The 6,005-nt window shown below is 39.8% G+C and overlaps 1 pseudogene; it reads left to right on the top strand.

Annotated features, from left to right (window-relative positions):
• The first annotated feature begins 559 nt into the window (after window positions 1-559).
• On the top strand, window positions 560-678 carry LOC120606353 (uncharacterized; annotated as a pseudogene).
• The last annotated feature ends 5,327 nt before the right edge of the window (window positions 679-6,005 follow it).

Below are 6,005 nucleotides of genomic sequence, written 5' to 3'. Positions count from 1 at the left end.
GCACAGGTTTGGCCATTCTCTTTTTCTCTGCTTCATACTGCTACCTAGGAAGTAAATGTGGCCCTGGGGAATAGAGCTGAAGGCCATGCCTTAAAGGAGGTTCTACAATGAACTGAAAATATGCTGTATCCCTAAGAACTTTGTGGAAAAGGACCACTATGCTAGCCTGCCCTGCATAACTCCAGACTTTTATATGGTAGATAAGTAAATTTCTATCTTATTTAAGCTCATTTATTTTTGTGTTTTGTTGTTATTGTTGTTACTTGGAACTGTAATCCTAATAAGTACAAAGAGTATCATAGTTGTAGTTCTGTGGTTTTCTTTTTTGCGGCTTAAAATCAAAATGGGCATTAAAGCCTCCATCCTGAGAATGAACCTTGTCTTCACCTGAGGCAAGTGAACTCTTGTCTTCACAGACCCTGAGGCAAGGATTAAGTGCTGATGGTTATTTACAAGTGCTATCCCAGGACAGTGAAAATAGGGCAAAAGAATGTAAAATGGAAAAGGATGAAACAACACTGGTCATTGCTTCACAATGAGTCATAAAAGATGTATCCAAGTCTACGGCCATGCCACCCTGAACAAGCCCGATCCCATCTGATCTCAAAAGCTAAGCAGGGTCAGGCCTGGTTAGTACTTGGATGGGAGACCACCTAGGAACACCAGGTGCTGCAGGAGTAAAAAATAAATAAAAAATAAAGGATTGTAAGTGGACAAGGTCCTTGCAATCTGTGAGGTCAACCAAGTGTTGCCTCACCTAAAAAAATAAAAAAAAAAATTTTAAAAAAAAAGATGTATCCAGTTGCTTGTCACTCAGCAATGCAGGATACCTTCAGATAGGCTCTCTGGATAAACCACCCTTTAAGCCATCTATAGGAGGAAGGAAGGAGAGAAATTTTACCCTACATTGCCTCCTCCTTGAATAGCCAGCATTCTCTCCTTAGGCAATTAACTTCTCTCCTCTTCTGGACTGGATCATCTGGTTCTTTCCATATACCTCAAGAAGACAGAACTCATGCACTGTGATGTCATGTTTCCTTCAGCCTCAGAAGTGGAGGGAGAGGCTGGAACAACAAAGGTGTGTGGCCACCAGGTCTAGCTGTGTGGTGGTAGCCATAAAGGAGAACCCAGAACTCCCAGAAAGTGACTCTCTGGTCCCAGCAAGATTCCTCAGAAGTTGGTCTAGATGAACAAAACCACTATAGTTTCCATGTGTATTAATGTCTGCCAACTTAGACCTCCAATATGCCCAAAATTTGACTTTAAAATATCTCAAAACTGACATTTGTAGTACCAACATGGATGGGCACCTATACATACAGTCCTACTTATGAATTTGGTCCTATCAGCTTTGATGTCTTGGTGTCTGATATTATTGGCCAATACCTAGCTTTGCCCTTAAAGGTCATAGATATTACCTTTTTTTACTCTACGATTAGAGTAAAAAAAGATGAGCAAATCACTGATAACTTGAAACCAATCAACATTCCAACATCTACACAAAAGAGACATACTGAATTGTTTTTATTTGTTATATTTATTTCTGGGCAGAGCCATCCATCTCTGATTCTCAGGGTGCCTGCCTCTTGGAGCATTGCAATTTTGCAGTAAATTTAAATTGCAGGCTGATTGATGGCTAGATGGGTCCAAGAAAGAGACAACTAGACTAGTGTTAAAAAAAATTCATAGACAATTTTGTGGTGTGAGAGTTTTTACTTGCATATAATGGAGCTGGATATTATTTTAAGGAGCTCATTGAATACAGAAAATGAGTGATATAAATTATTTAACTTACTATTTGTCAATCACAATTCAGATTACATACTATGTAGATCCATTTTGACAGACTCCAGGAGATTTTTTCTTGGATAACAGAATATGGGATCTCCCTGTTTTTCATGGATTATCTAGAAAGAAGGCTTTTGAGGAATCTGCTGCCATTCCATGAGCCTGTTGCTTGTGACTGCCCTAATTATTCATGGCTGCTCTTGGAGAGTTCCTAATTCATGACCTATCTGGAGGTGCAAGGCCTTTTTAAAATGTAAAACTTTCTCTTCTAAAAATACAAACCCTTTTCTCAGGATGAGGAAAATTAATTTCTCCAGGTAGATCAGAGATAGATTGAGGGAGACATTGCTTTTTTCTCTTCTTCACTAAGAATCCAAAGGTATGTTAAAGTTCCAGTTGGGCCATGTACTGGTTTAACTTGGGCAAACCCCTTAACAACTCATAATGTCAGTTTTCGAATCTGTTAAGAGAGGATAATATTACTGCTACAGGGTTTCAAACAGTTAAAAATATGATACTCATGCAAATATAAAACAAACATGTGAAATATTTTAGTCAAGTCATTAATTAATAAGAGAGCCAGTAAGATATTATGACTGGTTCAAAGGAGAACATGAGGAACAGAGATATTTTAGTCAGTTAAAGGAATGCCAAAATAAATTTGCTCATAAGTGCGAAACTGGTTAACACCCTATAAGGCAATAAATGGTAATATCTGGGGTTTCTTTTTCCACCACGTAGAAATCAATTGCATCTCTCCTGGAAAAAAATTCATTTGCATTTCTCTCAGACAAGAATCATTTGCAATGCTATTCCTTTTTTACAAGTAAATTCCCATCCCTACAGAGTTATAAATAGCCTAGTTCAGGAACTAGCAAGACAAACTACTGCCCATGGGTCAAAACAAGCCCACAGCCTGTTTTTGTACAGCCTACAAAGTGAACATCACTTTGAAATTTTTAGAAAGCTATGAAGGGGGTGGGGAAAGAGGAAGGGAGGAGGAGGAGAGGGAGGGAGGAGGAGAGAGGAGGGAGGAGGGAGCAGGGAGGGAGGGAGGGAGGGAGGGAGGGAGGAAGGAAGGAGAGAATATTTAACAAGTAATGTATATATTCTGTAAAGCCTAAAATATTTACTATCTAGTGCCTTACAGAAATCTGCAATGGATAGTCTATACCCTTGTAGATGTAAATAATCCTTGGAAGAAGTGTGTGCTCATATTGAAAGAAAAACATCCTCCTTTTTGACTATTTTCAAGTTTTTGGATAATTTCTTGATACTATATTCCATCTGAGCTACCAAAATGGTTGTGGGTTTAATTTGGCTAATAAAACAGTAAAACTCTAAAGTGCCATACATGTATAAAGGGGTGCTGTGCCTTAAGTGAAGAGTTGATGGTTTTCAGAACCAATCCTTAAGAGTCTGACAAACTCATAATGGCATCTGCCCAAGGTTGACTCTCCAAAGATATTCAGAAATCTAAAGTAAAATGTATTTGCCTCCAAGAACTCTGCTCCACTGTGTCATCTTCAGTCCTATTAGGTTTTACAAGAAAATCTGCATTTTTATACTTCAGAATTAGCTTATAAACCATTAAGAATATTGGGCTTTTTCCTGAGTTTTGACTTTTTTTTTTAACTACTCAACTGCTTTCACAATGACAGCACTGCCCTTCCTCTCTCATGGCCTAATTATGAAGCCATCATAACTACCTTGGTATATTAAACTTTTTCCCATGCAAACCAAGAATTCCTGATGCTATTCATATGTTTTCTATAAAATGAGGGTGATTAATAAAATTAAGCAACTCTTTGTGCTTGCCAACTCTAAAATAAAATTCCTACTGATAATATATGAAAATCCATCCCAGCTTTATGAAATATACCATTTATCTCCATTAGTTACTACTATCTATTGACCTCCCACTAGATATGAAAAATTCTGCCACATATTTTAGCAGATAGAAAAATAATAAGATCCCATTCATGTCCCCAAAAGCTTAAAATCTGTCTAGAGAAATGCAAAACAAAACTGCAAAAGGAAATGCATGAAATGCAAAGTCCAAAGTATGGTGAAATCCATTGGGGTGATGTCCTAGCACAGTGGTCCCCAACCTTTTTGGCACAAGGGAATGGTGCTCCTATGAGAATCCAATGCCTGATTATCTGAGGTGGAGCTGAGGCGATGATGCTAGTGCTGGGGAGTGGCTGCAAATAGATGAAGGTTCCCTTGCTCTCCTGCCACTAACCTCCTGCTGTGTGGCCCAGTTCCTAACAGGCCACAGACTAGTACTGGTCCATGACTTGGGAGTCAGAATAGTTCATGTTCATAATTCCACGAAGCAGTCAAAAAGAGGTTTCCTATATTTGCAAATATTAGTTACTACTACGAAAAATCAGGGTGTTTCAGATAAAACAGAGGTTTGTCTGTCTTCTTGAAAAGGTCCAATGAGCAGGCAAACCTGGACCCACACTGTCACATGGCAACAATCAACCAGATTCTTCTCAGAGAGTGGATGAGGAAACCGTGGGCATGGTATCACCTGTGATTTTGTTTATAAATACTGAATCTCAGCCTCCCACTGTCCCCTCCCAAAACTACAGCCCCAGAGCTAGATAACCAGAACCTCCATGCACACAAAAGTAGAAGAAGCACTGAGCTAGACCTAGACAAGGTTTTTAGATAGGCATGTGCTCTCCAGACTGATATGGTCCCCACCAGTCTATCTTCCTTCACTTTCGTCTTCTTTAATCATTTACATTACCCGCCTGGTCCATGTAAATATTCCAGCTTTCAGCCCTAATTGAAATGCCGTGGCTTATCAGCAAAGCCATCCAGAACTATATTACAAAACTTTCTCTCACAAAACTTACTCTCCAGCCCAAACCCTTCCATTCAACTTTTACTAACTAATATATCTTTCCTCCCATTATTTCTCTCACCATTTCTTTTACCTCAAGTTCCCTCCCCTTAAGGCACCAGGCCTGACACATAGCATGAATTTGATAAGTGATTATTTTATCTATCCATTCATTTATCCATTCATTCACATTTGAAAGCATGTATGCAGACACAGTTTGCATTCCTAATTATGGGACTCTTCTAATGTCAGTTTTCCTCATATTTGTAATTCTAGCACCCAGCATAGTGTCTGGCATGCAGTAGGCATTCAATAGTGAAACAATTAAGGTAGGAACAAATAAACCAAGGAGTAGAGAAATGTCTTATTAAGCCAGAACTTTGGTCACAAATATTTATTGTCCATCAGGTACTGTGCTGGGCCTTGGGGATACAAGATAAATAAGATACCATCCCTACTCTCAAAGAGCTACCAATACATTTTGGAAAGCCTAATAGATAAGCCATAATTGTAACACGAGAGAATGTGAATAGAACTGTAACCATTAACTATTGCTTAAATAATGGTGTATAACAAACAACCACTGAACATCAGTGGCATGGTACAGTTATTACTTGCTCATGAATCCAGGGTGGTCATCTAAGTACTTTTGCTGTTCTTGGTTGGACTTGATTAACATCTGGAAGCTGACTGGAGGTCAGGTTCTCTTGGCTGGAATGACTGGCTCCCTTCCATGGGTCTCTCATCCTCCAGCAGACTTCTCTGGGCATTTTCATGTTGATGGCAGATGTGTAATTTTTTTTACTACAGAATGCTTAAGTTTGAGAGTTCCAGTCAAGATGGTGGAGTAGGTAAATACTGCATTTGCCTCCTCTTACAACTACATCAAAATTACAACTAAACTATAGCCACCACTGGGAGTCACCCAAAGTCTAGATGAACAGAAGTCCTACAACTGGGGACACACAGAAGAGTCTATCTTGAAACTGGTAGGAGGGGCAGAGACACTAAACGAACTGGTCCCACTTCCATGTATGGTGGTTGAGAACTGGGAGAAATATCTTAGCTGCAGAGATCATCCTGGAAGAACGAGGAGTTCTAGTTCTACCCCAGGCTCCCCAGCCCTGGGTTTCAGTGCTGGGAAGAGATGTCCCACAACTTCTGACTGTGAAAACCAGCGGAGATTGTGGTGAAAACAGAGGGCTGTGGGAGTCACAGACTCCTCTTAAGGGGCCTACCCATAGACTAACTCGCTGACGAACTCACTCACTCTGAGCTCCAGCACTGGGGAAGCATCTTAAAAGGTGCCAGGGACATGCAAGAGGAACTGAGTTATGTGGTTTCAGGGGAAAAACTGGAG

The sequence above is a fragment of the Pteropus medius genome, unplaced genomic scaffold, assembly GCF_902729225.1.
Source record: "Pteropus medius unplaced genomic scaffold, Ma_sr-lr_union100, whole genome shotgun sequence".
Classification (NCBI taxonomy): domain Eukaryota; kingdom Metazoa; phylum Chordata; class Mammalia; order Chiroptera; family Pteropodidae; genus Pteropus; species Pteropus medius.
This window is presented reverse-complemented; position numbering and strand designations above follow the sequence as displayed.